Genomic DNA, 15,775 nt, shown 5'->3' with positions numbered 1-15,775 from the left:
ATTCAGAGGCTGAAAAGGACTGTAGATGCTGTTGGATTCTGACCTCCCTGCACTCGAAGTGGATTTTCTGGAGCTACAAATATTCAATTGGCGTGCTCTCAATGGCGTTGGAAAGTAGATATCCAGGTCTTTCCAGCAATATATAATAGTTTATACTTTACTCGAGATTTGATGGCCCAAACCGGCGTTCCAAATCAGCTCAAGACTGCTAGGCGTTAAACGCCGGAACTGGCACAAAAGTGGGAGTTAAACGCCCAAACTGGCACAAAAGCTGGCGTTTAACTCCAAGAAAAGTCTCTACACATGTAAGCTTCAATGCTCAGCCCAAGCACACACCAAGTGGGCCCGGAAGTGGATTTTTATGTCATTTACTCATTTTAGAAACCCTAAGCTACTAGTTCTCTATAAATAGGACCTTTTGCTATTGTATTTTCATCTTTGGACGTCTAGTTCTTAGATCATGGGGGCTGGCCTCACGGCCATGCCTGAACCTTGTTCTTATGTATTTTCAACGGTGGAGTTTCTACACACCATAGATTAAGGTGTGGAGCTCTGCTGTACCTCGAGTATTAATGCAATTACTATTGTTCTTCTATTCAATTCAGCTTATTCTTGTTCTAAGATATTCATTTGCACCCAAGAACATGATGAATGTGATGATTATGTGACGCTCATCATCATTATCACTTATGAACGCGTGCCTGACAACCACTTCCGTTCTACATGCAAAGTAAGGCTTGAATGTTTATCTTTTGGATTCCTTAATCAGAATCTTCGTGGTATAAGCTAGAATTGATGGCAGCATTCTTGAGAATCCGGAAAGTCTAAACCTTGTCTGTGGTATTCCGAGTAAGATTCAATGATTGAATGACTGTGACGAGCTTCAAACTCGCGATTGTGGGGCGTTAGTAACAGACACAAAAGAATCACTGGATTCTATTCCGACATGATCAAGAACCGACAGATGAATATCTGTGCTGTGATAGAGCGCGTTGAACATTTTCACTGAGAGGACGGGACTGTAGCCATTGACAACGGTGATGCCCAACATACAGCTTGCCATGGAAAGGAGTAAGAAGGATTGGATGAAGACAGTAGGAAAGCAGAGAGACGGAAGGGACAAAGCATCTCCATATGCTTATCTGAGATTCTCACCAATGAATTACATAAGTATCTCTATCTTTATTTTATGTTTTATTCATCTTTTAATTATCAATCCTCCATAACCATTTGAATCCGCCTGACTGAGATTTACAAGATGACCATATCTTGCTTCATACCAACAATCTCCATGGGATCAACCCTTACTCGCGTAAGGTTTATTACTTGGACGACCCAGTGCACTTGCTGGTTAGTTGTGCAAAGTTGTGATAAAGAGTTGAGATTGCAATTGAGCGTACCATGTTGATGGCGCCATTGATGATCACAATTTCGTGCACCATGTTTTTGGCGCCGTTGCCGGGGATTGTTCGAGTTTGGACAATTAACGGTTCATCTTGTTGATTAGATTAGGTATCTTTTCTTCGGAATTTTTAAGAATAAATTCTAGAGTTTCAAGGTGATGTTCTTATGATCACAAAAGCTGATTGATTCTCATCAATTTAGCTATTGAATGTAATGTCTTGCTGAAGCTTGTCCAGACATGTTTTATTAAAACTTTAGACTGAAGCTTTAGACTAACATTGCATGATTCCTGGAATTCTTATTAAAACTTTTGATCCTCTTTATTTTTTTTTCATATAATTTTCAAAAAATCCAAAAAAATTTATAAAATCTTAAAATAAAAAATATTTTATGTTTCTTGTTTGAGTCTAGTGTCTAATTTTAAGTTTGGTGTCAATTGCATGTCTTTATTTTTCTAATTTTTGAAAATTACATGCATTATGTTCTTCATTGATCTTCAAATTGTTCTTGATGATTTTCTTGCTCTGATATTTAAATTCTCTTGTCTTGAGTGTTTTGTTGTTTCTCATATGCATTCTCCATTTGTTAGTGTCAATAGTGTACAAACTTCTAAGTTTGGTGTCTTGCATGCATTGTTTATTTGATCTTAGTTGCATTTTGATTGTTCATAAAAAAAATCCAAAAATTTTTAAATTGTGTCTTTTCAAGTCAATAATATAGAGAATTGAAGATTCAGAACATACAGCAGAGGAATTACACAGAAAAAGCTGGGCGTTCAAAACGCCCAGTGAGGAAGGAAAACTGGCGTTTAAACGCCAGCCAGGGTACCTGGCTGGGCATTTAACGCCCAAAAAGGTAGAGTTTTGGGCGTTAAACGCCAGAATGGATACCATTCTGGGCGTTTAACGCCAGGATGGCACAAGAGGGGAGATTTTGTTTTTAATTCGGATTTTTTTTCAAGTTTCCATAATATTTCAAAATCAAATCTTTTTCAAATCATATCTTTTCAATCATATCTTTTTAAAACCATAACTTTTCAATCATATCTTCTTGATCACATCTTTTTTAAAATAGTTTTCAATCATATCTTTTGTTTCTAATTTCAAAAATCTTTTTCAAAAATCACTTAATTTCTTTCCCAATCTTAGTTTTCGAAAATCATTCATCAAATCTTCAAAATATCTTTTAAATTATTTCAAAATCTTTTACTTTATTTTCAAAAGTTCTTCCCCTCTTCTCACATCCTTCTAATTAAGGACTAACACTCCTCCACTATCAACAATTCGAACTCTATCTCTCTTGATAAGTTCGAATTCTTCTTCTTCTACCTCCTCCTTCTATTTTTCTTTTTCTCTGACATCTCAAGGAATCTCTATACTGTGACATAGAGGATTCCATATTTTCTTGTTCTCTTCTCTTTCATATGAGCAGGAGCAAAGACAAAAGCATTCTTGTTGAGCTGACCCTGAACCTGAAACGACCTTGAAGCGAAAGCTAAGAGAAGCTAAAGCACTACTCTCTGTAGAGGACCTAACAGAAATCTTCAAACAAGAAGAAGACATGGCAGCCTAAAACAACAACAATGCCAACAATGCAAGGAAGGTGCTGGGTGACTCTACTGCACCTACTCTCGACTTCTATGGGAGAAGCATCTCTATCCCTGCCATTGGAGCAAACAACTTTGAGCTTAAGCATCAATTAGTTTCTCTAATGCAACAAAATTGCAAGTTCCATGGACTTCCATTGGAAGATCCTCATTAGTTTTTAGCTAAATTCTTGCAAATCTGTGACACTGTCAAGACCAATGGGGTTGACCCTGAGGTCTACAGACTTATGCTATTCCCCTTTGCTGTAAGAGACAGAGCTAGGATATGGTTAGACTCACAACCTAAAGAAAGCCTGAACTCTTGGGAAAAGCTAGTCAATGCCTTCTTGGCAAAGTTCTTTCCACCTCAAAAATTGAGTAAGCTTAGAGTGGAAGTCTAAACCTTCAGACAGAAGGAAGGTGAATTCCTCTATGAAGCTTGGGAAAGATACAAACAATTGATCAGAAAATGTCCTTCTGACATGCTTTCTGAATGGAGCATCATAGGTATCTTCTATGATAGTCTGTCTGAACTGTCCAAGATGTCATTGGATAGATCTGCTAGAAGATCTCGTCATCTGAAGAAGATGCCTACAGAAGCTCAAGAAGTCATTGAAATGGTTGCAAATAACCAATTTATGTACACTTCTGAAAGGAATCCTGTGAACAATGGGACGAATCAGAAGAAAGGAGTTCTTGAGATTGATACTCTGAATGCCATATTGGCTCAGAACAAAATATTGACTCAGCAAGTCATTATGATTTCTCAAAGTCTGTCTGGAATGCAAGATGCACCAGGCAGTACTAAGGACGCTTCATCTGAAGAAGAAGCTTATGATCCTGAGAACCCATCAATGGAAGAGGTGAATTACATGGGAGAACCCTATGGAAACACCTATAATCCTTCATGGAGAAATCATCCAAATCTCTCATGGAAGGATCAACAGAGACCTCAACAAGGTTTCAACAACAATAATGGTGGAAGAAATAGGTTTAGCAATGGCAAGCCTTTTTCATCATCTTCTCATCAACAGACAGAGAATTCTAAGCAGAGCCACTCTGACTTAGCAACCATGGTCTCTGATCTAATCAAAACCACTCAAAGTTTCATGACTAAGAAAAGGTTCTCCATTAGAAACTTGGAGGCAAAAGTGGGTCAGCTGAGTAAGAAAGTTAATGAACTCCCTCCTAGTACTCTTCCAAGCAATACAGAAGAGAATCCAAAAGGAGAGTGTATGGCCATCAACATGGCCGAATTTGGAGAGGAAGAAGAGGCAGTGATCGTCACTGAGGAAGACCTCAATGGACGCCCACTGGCCTCCAATGAGTTCCCTAATGAGGAACCATGGGAATCTGAGGCTCACACTGAGACCATAGAGATTCTATTGGATTTACTTCTGCCATTCATGAGCTCTGATGAGTATTCTTCCTCTGAAGAGGATGAAGATGTCACTGAAGAGCAAGTTGCTAAGTACCTTGGAGCAATGATGAAGCTAAATGACAAGTTATTTGGTAATGAGACTTGGGAGGATGAACCCCCTTTGCTCACCAAAGAACTGAATTACTTGACTAGGCAGAGTATACCTCAAAAGAGACAGGACCCTGGGAAGTTCTCAATATCTTGTACATTAGGCACCATGACCTTCGAGAAGGCTCTGTGTGACCTAGGGTCAAGCATAAACCTCATGTCTCTCTCTGCAATGGAGAAGCTAGGGATCTTTGAGGTACAAGCTGCAAGAATCTCACTAGAGATGGCAAACAATTCAAGAAAACAAGTTTATAGACTTGTAGAGGATGTTCTGGTAAAGGTTGAAGACCATTACATCCCTGCTGATTTCATAGTCCTAGATACTGGGAAGTGCATGGATGAATCCATCATCCTTGGCAGACCCTTCCTAGCCACAGCAAAGGCTGTGATTGATGTTGACAGAGGAGAATTGATCATTCAAGTGAATGAAGAATCCTTTGTGTTAAAGGCTCAAGGATATCCCTCTGTAACCATGGAGAGGAAGCATGAAGAGCTTCTCTCAAAACAGAGTCAAACAGAGCTCCCACAGTCAAACTCTAAGTTTGGTGTTGGGAGGCCACAACCAAATTCTAAGTTTGCTGTTGAACCCCCACATTCAAACTCTAAGTTTGGTGTTGGGAGGTTCCAATATTGCTCTGAACATCTGTGAGGCTCCATGAGAGCCCACTGTCAAGTTACTGACATTAAAGAAGCGCTTGTTGGGAGGCAACCCAATGTTATATTTATCTATTTTCCTTTGTTATTTTATGTTATCTGTAGGTTGATGATCATGTGAAGTCACAAAATCAATTGAAAAAGCAAAAACAGAATGAAAAATAGAAAGAAAAATAGCACACCCTGGAGGAAAAGCTTGCTGGCGTTTAAACACCAGTAAGGGCAACAAATGGGCGTTTAACGCCTAGTCTGGAACCATTCTGGGCATTTAACGCCAGAAAGGGGCACCAGACTGGCGTTTAATGCCAGAAAGGGGCACCAGATTGGCGTTTAACGCCAGAAAAGGGAAGCAGCCCGGCATTTAACGCCAGGATTGGCAGAAAGGGCATTTTACACGCCACTTGGTGCAAGGATGAGCTATCCTTGACACCTCAGGATCTGTGGACCCCACAGGATCCCCACCTACCCCACCACTCTCTCTCTTCTTCACCCATTCACCAATCACCTCAATACTTCTTCCCCAAAAAAACCCCTCACCTATCAAATCCCACCATTCTCTTCACCACTCACATCCATCCTTCATAAAACCCCACCTACCCCCTCCATCTCCTCTATTTCCTCTTCTTCTACTCTTTTCTTTCCTCTTTTGCTCGAGGACAAGAAAACCTTCTAAGTTTGGTGTGGTAAAAGCGTTGCTTTTTGTTTTTTCATAACCATTTATGGCACCTAAGGCCGGAGAAACCTCTAGAAAGAGGAAAGGGAAGGCAAAAGCTTCCACCTCCGAGTCATGGGAGATGGAGAGATTCATCTCAAGGGTATATCAAGACCACTTCTATGAAGTTGTGGCCATGAAGAAGGTGATCCCCGAGGTCCCTTTCAAACTCAAAAAGAGTGAATATCCGGAGATCCAACATGAGATCCGAAGAAGAGGTTGGGAAGTTCTTACCAATCCCATTCAACAAGCCGATTCAACTGAGAAGGCATGACCTCAAGCCCGTGGCTAGGGGATGGTTGGAGTTTATCCAACGCTCAATCATTTCCACTAGCAACCGGTCCGAGGTTACTATAAACCGGGCTATCATGATTCATAGCATCATGATTGGAGAGGAAGTAGAAGTTCATGAGGTTATATCCCAAGAACTTTATAAGGTGGCAGACAAGTCCTCTACCTTGGCAAGGTTAGCCTTCCCTCATCTCATTTGTCACCTCTGTAATTCAGTTGGAATTAACATAGAGGGAGACATCCTCATTGATGAGGACAAGCCCATCACTAAGAAGAGGATGGAGCAAACAAGAGATCCCACTCATGGACATGAGGAAATTCCTCATCATGAAATCCATGAGATGCCTCAAGGGATGCACTTTCCTCCACAAAACTATTGGGAGCAAATCAACACATCCCTAGGAGAATTGAGTTCCAACATGGGACAACTAAAGGTGGAGCACCAAGAACATTCCATCCTCCTCCATGAAATTAGAGAAGATCAAAGAATCATGAGAGGAACAACAAAGGCAAGGAAGAGACATTGAGGAGCTAAAGCACTCCATAAGATCTTCAAGAGGAAGAACAAGTCGCCATCACTAAGGTGGACCCGTTCTTTAATCTCCTTGTTCTTTATTTTTCTGTTTTTCGAAAATTATGCTTTATGTTTTATTTATGTTTGTGTCTTATGATCATTAGTGTCTTAATGTCTATGCCTTAAAGTTGTGAATGTCCTATGAATCCATCACCTTTCTTAAATGAAAAATGTTCTTAATTGAAAAAGAGAAGAATTGCATGAATTTCAAATTTTATAACAGATTAATTATTTTAATGTGGTGGCAATACTTTTGATTTCTGAATGTATGCTTGAACAGTGCATATGTCTTTTGAATTTGTTGTTCATGAATGTTAAAATTGTTGGCTCTTGAAAGAATGATGAAAAAGGAGACATGTTACTGAGGATATGAAAAATCATAAAAATGATTCTTGAAGCAAGAAAAAGCAGTGAATTCAAAAAAAAAAGAGAGCAAGCAGAAAAAGCCAATAGCCCTTTAAACCAAAAGGCAAGGGTAATAAAAAGGATCCAAGGCTTTGAGCATCAGTGGATAGGAGGGCCCACAGAAATAGTATCCTGGCCTAAGCGGCTAAACCAAGCTGTCCCTAACCATGTGCTTGTGGGGTGAAGGTGTCAAGTGAAAACTTGAGACTGAGAGGTTAAAGTCGTGATCCGAAGCAAAAAGAGTATGCTTAAGAACCCTGGACACCTCTAATTGGAGACTCTAGCAAAGCTGAGTCACAATCTGAAAATGTTCACCCAGTTATGTGTCTGTGGCATGTATGTATCCGGTAGTAATACTGGAAAACAGAGTGCTTTGGGCCACGGCCAAGACTCATAAAGTAGCTGTGTTCAAGAATCATCATACTTAACTAGGAGAATCAATAACACTATCCGGATTCTGAGTTCCTATAGAAGCCAATCATTCTGAACTTCAAAGGATAAAGTGAGATGCCAAAACTGTTCAGAGGCAAAAAGCTAAAAGCCCCGCTCATCTAATTAATACTGATCTTCATAGATGTTTTTTGAATTCATTTTATATTCTCTTCTTTTTTATCCTATTTTGATTTTCAGTTGCTTGGGGACAAGCAACAATTTAAGTTTGGTGTTGTGATGAGCGGATAATTTATACGCTTTTTGGCATTGTTTTTAGTATGTTTTTAGTATATTTTAGTTAATTTTTATTATATTTTTATTAGTTTTTATTTAAAATTTAATTTTCTGGACTTTACTATGAGTTTGTGTGTTTTTCTGTGATTTCAGGTGTTTTCTGGCTGAAATTGAGGGACCTGAGCAAAAATCCGATTCAGAGGCTAAAAAGGACTACAGATGCTGTTGGATTCTGACCTCCCTATACTCGAAGGGGATTTTATGGAGCTACAGAAGCCCAATTGGCTCGCTCTTAATTGCGTTAAAAAGTAGACATCCAGGGTTTTTCAGCAATATATAATAGTCCATATTTTGCTCGAGATTTGATGGCCCAAACCAGTGTTCCAAATCAGCTCAAGACTGCCCGGCGTTAAACGCCGGAACTGGCACAAAAGTGGGAGTTAAACGCCCAAACTGGCACAAAAGCTGGCGTTTAACTCCAAGAAAAGTCTCTACACATGTAAGCTTCAATGCTCCGCCCAAGCACATACCAAGTGGGCCCGGAAGTGGATTTTTACGTCATTTACTCATTTTTGTAAACCCTAAGCTACTAGTTCTCTATAAATAGGACCTTTTGCTATTGTATTTTCATCTTTGGATCACTTTAGATCTTCTGATCATCTTTGGATGTCTAGTTCTTAGATCATGGGGGCTGGCCTCACGGACATGCCTGAACCTTGTTCTTATGTATTTTCAACGGTGGAGTTTCTACACACCATAGATTAAGGTGTGGAGCTCTGCTGTACCTCGAGTATTAATGCAATTACTATTGTTCTTCTATTCAATTCAGTTTATTCTTGTTCTAAGATATTCATTTGCACCCAAGAACATGATGAATGTGATGATTATGTGACGCTCATCATCATTATCACCTATGAACGCGTACCGGACAACCACTTCCGTTCTACATGTAAATAAGGCTTGAATGTTTATCTCTTGGATTCCTTAATCAGAATCTTCGTGGTATAAGCTAGAATTGATGGCGGCATTCTTGAGAATCCGGAAAGTCTAAACCTTGTCTGTGGTATTCCGAGTAGGATTCAAGGATTGAGTGACTGTGACGAGCTTCAAACTCGCGATTGTGGGGCGTTAGTGACATACGCAAAAGAATCACTGGATTCTATTCCAACATGATCGAGAACCGACAGATGAATAGCCGTGCTGTGACAGAGCGCGTTGAACATTTTCACTGAGAGGACGGGACTGTAGCCATTGACAACGGTGATGCCCAACATACAGCTTGTCATGGAAAGAAGTAAGAAGGATTGGATGAAGACAGTAGGAAAGCAGAGAGACGGAAGGGACAAAGCATCTCCATACGCTTATCTGAAATTCTCACCAATGAATTACATAAGTATCTCTATCTTTATTTTATGTTTTATTCATCTTTTAATTATCAATCCTCCATAACCATTTGAATCCGCCTGACTGAGATTTACAAGATGACCATAGCTTGCTTCATACCAACAATCTCCGTGGGATCGACCCTTACTCGCGTAAGGTTTATTACTTGGACGACCCAGTGCACTTACTGGTTAGTTGTGCGAAGTTGTGATAAAGAGTTGAGATTGCAATTGAGCGTACCATGTTGATGGCGCCATTGATGATCACAATTTCGTGCACCAGTTAGTTAGTTGATTAGTTAGTTAGTTAGTTTGATTTTCATTTTTTTCTCTTTTTCATTGTAAGTGTTGGATTGTTATTCTTGTTTACCATTAATTGCTACTGGATAATAAAAAGGGATGTTATCTTAGCATCATTATGTTTATAATCTTTGTTGGATTCTATTATTGAGGTTATATTTTGCTACTTGGTTTTAAGTTTTTCATGCTTACTGATGAGCGGATAATTTATACGCTTTTTGGCATTGTTTTTAGTATGTTTTTAGTATGATTTAGTTAGTTTTTAGTATATTTTTATTAGTTTTTAGTTAAAATTCACTTTCTGGACTTTACTATGAGTTTGTGTGTTTTTCTGTGATTTCAGGTATTTTCTGGCTGAAATTGAGGGATCTGAGCAAAAATTTGATTCAGAGGCTAAAAGGACTGCAGATGCTATTGGATTTGACCTCCTTGCACTCGAAGTAGATTTTCTGGAGCTACAAAAGCCCAATTGGCGCGCTCTCAACGGCGTTGGAAAGTAGACATCCTGGGCTTTCCAGCAATGTATAATAGTCCATACTTTGCCCGAGATTTGATGGCCCAAACCGGCGTTGAAAATCAGCTTCAGAATTCCCAGCGTTTAACGCTGGAACTGGCATAAAAATTGGAGTTAAACGCCCAAACTAGCATAAAAGCTGGCGTTTAACTCCAGGAAGAGTCTCTACACGAAAATGCTTCAATGCTCAGCCCAAGCACACACCAAGTGGGCCCGGAAGTAGATTTTTCTGTCATTTACTCATTTCTGTAAACCCTAGATTACTAGTTCTCTATTAATAGGATCTTTTGACATTGTATCTGTACCTCATAACACTTTACACGTTTCTCATTGTATCTTCTACAGCATGAGTCTCTAAACCCCATGGTTGGGGGTGAGGAGCTCTGCTGTGTCTTGATGGATTAATGCAATTACTACTGTTTCTTATTCAATCATGCTTGCTTCCGTTCTAAGATATCACTTGTTCTTAACCCGGATGAATGTGATGATCCGTGACACTCATCATATTCTCAACTATGAACGTGTGCCTGACAACCACCTCCGTTCTACCTTAGATTGAGTAGATATCTCTTGGATTCCTTAATCAGAATCTTCGTGGTATAAGCTAGAATTGATGGCGGCATTCAAGAGAATCCGGAAGGTCTAAACCTTGTCTGTGGTATTCTGAGTAGGATTCAATGATTGAATGACTGTGACGAGCTTCAAACTCGCGATTGTGGGGCGTTAGTGACAGACGCAAAAGAATCACTGGATTCTATTCCGACATGATCGAGAACCGACAGCTGGATAGCCGTGCCGTGACAGGGTGCGTTGAACATTTCCACTGAGAGGATACGAGGTAGCCATTGACAACGGTGAAACCCTACATACAGCTTGCCATGGAAGGAGCCTTGCGTGTTTGAAGAAGAGGACAGTAGGAAAGCAGAGGTTCAGAAGACAGAGCATTTCCAAAACCTCAACCTATTCTCCATCACTGCAATTCAAGTACCTGTTTTATGTTCTTTCACTTTTTACAAGAGTTACAAGGTAACCATAGCTTGCTTCGAGCCGACAATCTCCGTGGGATCGACCCTTACTCACGTAAGGTATTACTTGGACGACCCAGTGCACTTGCTGGTTAGTTGTGCGGGATTGCAAAAGTGTGATTGCAATTTCGTGCACCACTTACCTTTTAAGAATACCAAGTGATGAGAATTGCCTTCGAGCTTGTAACTCTTCTTGAATTGCATGATTTGGCCACCATGTGATTTGAACCTTATTCTTCGATTAGGAAACCTCTTGATGGATGATGTTGTGCATTTACCTTAATGCATTGTGTTTCATGATTATATGCATCCATATGTTTTTCGCTTGAATGCTTTCATGCCTCTTTAATGCTTGTTTTACCTTACAAGTTTACTTAAAGCATCTCAAGCACAGTAGGATAAGTGAAGTGCATACTTCTTTTGTGACATAACTTTTAAGCTAATGTGTGTTTTAAACCGCGCAATTTAGAATTCACATACCTAATATTTCCTAATGTCACACTAATTCACTCACTCAATTCTAGTGATTACTACCTCATTCCAACAATTATGCTTCCTTGCTTTTGTCCCTTCTTATCTTATGGTGTTATTTTCTACTTTTCATGATTGATGCACCACAAGCAAACATGGAAGTGGAAAGAAGGACACGCAGCAACCGGTTGACCTACCAGCTGAGGGTAGCAACCCGGAGAGTCGTCGTACCCCCTTGCTCATCTTTGAATGCACCAAGGACGGTGCAAACTTTTAAGTGTGGTGAGGTCGTCTGACCAATCGGCGATTTTGGGTGACAAGTTTCTAATCCCAATACTTTTGCATTTCATTTTAGGTCTTTTAGGATTTTTAGTTGTATTTTCTTATTTTGCATATATATATATATATATACAATAAGTTTAGTCAAAATAATGAAATTTTTTGAGAAAATTATCTGTAGGGCACCTCGATTGATTTGAGTGAAAAACTTTTTCATAGAACTTGCTTGAATTATATATATTGTGGATCATGTTTTTGAGCTAAGAACACAAGCAAGTGAGTTTTGAGCTCAATGGTGTGGTTACATCTTATAACCACATATTTTTTCTTTTTATGTGCATTATTCTCTTTCTATGATTGTGATCTTTGATTTGTTTGATTCTTTATGTCCATTATTTTGTGTATTCATTTATTTATATGATTGAGGCCATTGTTTCATTACCTCACTTACCCAAATAGCCTTACCTTTTATCTTCCATTGTTAGCCAACTTTAAGCCTACGCTTAACCCACTTGTTCTTAATTTAGCACATTACAAGCCTTAAAGCGAAAAAAAAGAAATATCCTTAATTTGGATCCTTGATTAGCTTAGGCTAGTGTGTGTGAGTATCATTCAAGTGTGGGAAATTTAGGACATTGGTTGAGAATAAAAGGGTAGTTTTGTGTTGTAAATATTGGGAATTGGGTATATGCTCATGTATTAATCAAATGTTAGACCTTATGCATTGATGTTCTTGCTTATACAAAGAAAAATGAGAAAAAAAAAAGAAAAAGAAAAGAAAAGAAAAAAAGAAAAAAAATGTAGATATCAAAAGAAAAGAAGAAAGAAAATAGAAAATAAAGGAAAAGAAAAGAAAAGTAATAAAAAGGGGACAAAATTCCCCAAGTGAAGCTCAATAAAATCAATGCATATGTGTTGTGAAATGAAAAGAAAATACATGAGTATGTGAAAAAGTGAGAAAAATGGGTAGTTAGGTTAGAACTTAATTGTATAGGATGTTGATAAACCACTATTTTATGATTTATCTTGTGCTCAATTGAGTGGTTTTTATCAACTCTTTACCCACTTATTCATGCTATTTGCATGAGTTTACGTTTTCCTTCCTGATTTTGTTCTATGATTGAAAACTTGCTTCCTGGAGTCTTTAATTTGTGTATTTCAATCATCTCTTATTACCATTCGATGCCTTGATATGTGTGTTAAGTGATTTCAGAGATTACAGGGCAGGAATGGCTTAGAGGATAGAAAGGAAGCATGAAAAAGTGGAAGGAATACAAGAAACTGAAGGAATTGCCAAAGTTGTCAGCCTGACCTCTTTGCACTCAAACGGTCATAACTTGAGCTACAGAGGTCCAAATGATGCGTTTTCAGTTGCATTAGAAAGCTAACATTCCGAGCTTCGCAACGATATATAATTTGCTATAGCTACTCCGAAGTTAGGCAACACGAACGCGTGGATTACGTGCCCACATCGCATCTGCGAATTTCAATCCACGCAAACGCGGGGACGACGCCTCCGCGTCACTTTGCCGCGACCTGTACGAACCAGCAGCGATTTCTGGGCTGTTTTTGACCCAGTTCTCGGTCCAGAAAACACAGATTAGAGGCTATAAAGTGGGGGAATGCATATATACTTCATACAACATACATTCAAAAAAAATCACACTTTTCATAGTTTTAGATGTAGTTTTTAGAGAGAGAGGCTCTCTCCTCTCTCTTAGGTTTTAGGATTAGGATCTCTTTTAGTCATTAGGATTGTTTCTTCGTACCAAGTTCAATAATTTATGTTTCTCTTCTATTTTTGTTTACTCTGAAGCTTTTATTTGTATTTGATTTATGTTGCCCAATTGGCTTATGAACTTTTCCATGTTAGAATTGACATCTTCATTCAATTTGAGGTATTCTAGATATTTATGATTTTAATTTAGTATTATATATTCTTGGTTCTGTTTGATTAATTGGTGACTCTTGAGTTGTCAAACTCATCGTGATTGATAATTATTATCTTTGCTGATTGATTTAGATTCCTATAACTCTAGTCTTTCCTTAAGGAGTTGACTAGGACTTTAGGTGTTAAATTAATTTGTCCACTTAACTGACCTTCATAGTTAGAGGTTGACTTAGTGGGAGCAAAAGTATAATTCTCACCACCATTGATAAGGATAACTAGGATAGGACCTCCCGTTTTCATACCTTGCCAAGAATTTTATTAGTTATTAATTTATTAATTTCTGCAATCCATTTCTCTTGTTCAAAACCTTTTCAAAACCCAAAAACACTGTTTTCCATAACCAATAGTAAAGCATACTTCCCTGCAATTCCTTGAGAAGACGACCCGAGGTTTGAATACTTCGGTTAATTATTTTTATTGGGTTTGTTACTTGTGACAACCAAACGTTTGTACGAAAGGATTTTCTATTGGTTTAGAAGCTATACTTACAACGCGATTTTATTTTTATATTTCTTTACCGATAGGAAATCCGATCGTCAAAATGGCGCCGTTGCCGGGGAATTGCAAACGTGTGCCTTATTATTGGTTATTGTAAATATTTTTCAAAAAAAAATTTCAGATTTTTATTTTAAAATTTTTATCTTATCTTATCTTATTTCAAAATCAACTTTCAAATTTCAAATCATTTTCAAAAAAATCATATCTTTTTCAAAATCTTATCTTATCCTTTTTCAAAAATCATATTTTTTTCAAAATATTTTATTTTTGTTAGTTTTTGTTTTTATTTTCTCCTACTACTATAAACTGTCACCCCTCTGGCTTCAACTTTGATTCCAATGTTGTTGTTAGGAATGGGAACTATAATGAGAACATGCATCAAAGTTGGAAGAATCAAAGATGGGAGGAGCCACAAAGATTGGATCAACCCTCATGGCAACAACCGTCTCCAATGGAATATCAACAACCATTCTGTGATCCATATCAAGGCAATGGCTATGGTGAGCACTCTTTTGATTATCAACAACCACCACCATATGCCTATGAACCCCTTCCTCAACATGACTTTGGACCACCATACTCACAAGCCCCTTACTACCAAACAACCTCATATAATCCTAACCCTCAACCACCATACCAACCACTTTATGAGCCATATGAACCATATATAAAACCACCCCAATTCCAACCCAATTACTCCCAAGAACCACCACCTCAATATTCACCATCTCTATATCCATCAATCCAAGAGCACTATAATCCTACTTATGATAGCCAAGCGCAACAAGAATCAAGGGATCATCTCAAGAAAATAGTGGAAAAACTTCATGCAACCCTTCGCCAACTGGATCAAGTGATAATTCGATTACCTTTCCGATGTTCAGACATTCAAGGAACCCCTATGGCTTCATGTGGAGAATCTACTGAAAAACGTGGCATGAAGGAGAAGTTGGAAACTCCAATGGACAGTGAGCAGCACGACTTTATACTGGAACAAGTGGAGAAAGCCGGAATTATTAAAGAAGAAGAAGTGGTTCAAGACTTAGGAGATGTAGAACCTCCATAGGAAATTCAAGTCATAGAGCTTCCTTCAATGACATTTGAAATTGATGTTGAGGAGGGTGTTGGTGCACGAAATTAATATCTCAATATTGAAATCAAGATTTCTTATGATTTCGCACAACTAACCAGCAAGTGCACTGGGTCATCCAAGTAATACCTTACGTGAGTAAGGGTCGATCCCACAGAGATTATTGGTTTGAAGCAAGCTATGTTTATTTTATTATTCTTAGTCAGGATATCAATCAAAATTATCAATGGGAATTATTAGATTGGAAAAATAAAAGAGAATAAAATCGTTACTTGTTGTGCAATAATAGGGAATATATTGGAGTTTTGGAGATGCTTTGTCCTCTGAATTTCTGCAATGTAATATTCAACTCAATTGTTTGTAAAGCCCGTCTATGGCAAGCTGTATGTAGGGTGTCACCATTGTCAGTGGCTACCTCCCATCCTCTCAGTAAAAACGGTCCAGAT

At 38.5% G+C, this 15,775-nt stretch overlaps 1 non-coding gene across 1 annotated transcript; it reads right to left on the bottom strand.

Annotated features, from left to right (window-relative positions):
- Window positions 1-3,369: 3,369 nt before the first annotated feature.
- On the bottom strand, window positions 3,370-3,477 carry LOC130937090 (small nucleolar RNA R71). The gene has a single exon (XR_009068324.1). It is a non-coding gene; the product is annotated as a small nucleolar RNA R71 (small nucleolar RNA).
- Between the last annotated feature and the right edge of the window lie 12,298 nt (window positions 3,478-15,775).

Source organism: Arachis stenosperma, chromosome 6 (genome assembly GCF_014773155.1).
Source record: "Arachis stenosperma cultivar V10309 chromosome 6, arast.V10309.gnm1.PFL2, whole genome shotgun sequence".
Classification (NCBI taxonomy): domain Eukaryota; kingdom Viridiplantae; phylum Streptophyta; class Magnoliopsida; order Fabales; family Fabaceae; genus Arachis; species Arachis stenosperma.
This window is presented reverse-complemented; position numbering and strand designations above follow the sequence as displayed.